The following is a 641-nucleotide window of genomic DNA, read 5'->3' as shown; positions in this document are numbered from 1 at the left end:
GCGACGTCTCGTTCAAGTGGTGTCGCCTTTACGCTTGGCCGATTTCGAATGGCCGACGGCGACAACTATTCTGAAGACCTAGAATGCATCCATCGAAGGGGGAGAGCCCACCCCACCCGACGTGGCGTGGAACGACGATCTGTCGTATTACACTGATGGCGACGACCGCGTTTAGGTACCGGACACTGCTGTGGACCTACAGCAACGCTTGTGCGTGATAGCCCACCAAGGCGCTGCGGGTCACCGCCGCATTGCCGCGACGACGAAATCTGTCGGGGACAAGTTCGTGTGGAAGACGCTGTCTCAAGATGTCAGCGTGTTTATTCGCGGTTGCTTGCACTGCGTACAAGTTGATGGGGACGTTGTGCCACACCCCCTGCGATCAGCGCTACACACCGAAAAACCAAACCAGCTTATCCACTTCGATTGGTTGTCGATACCGAAGACATCGACAGGACTCTAGAACATCCTCATCATCAAGGACGACATGAGCGGGTTCGTTCATCTACAGGCCGCCGAGTCGGCCGACTCGACCTCGACGGCATCGGCGTTGACGACCTGGTTCACCCTGTACGGCTGAGTCGACACATGGGTCAGAGAGAGCTCACTTCAAGAACGAAGTGGTCGAGAAGATTCGAAAG

This window comes from Aphanomyces invadans (genome assembly GCF_000520115.1).
Source record: "Aphanomyces invadans strain NJM9701 unplaced genomic scaffold supercont1.40, whole genome shotgun sequence".
NCBI classification, from domain to species: Eukaryota; Oomycota; class Saprolegniomycetes; order Saprolegniales; family Verrucalvaceae; genus Aphanomyces; species Aphanomyces invadans.
This window is presented reverse-complemented; position numbering follows the sequence as displayed.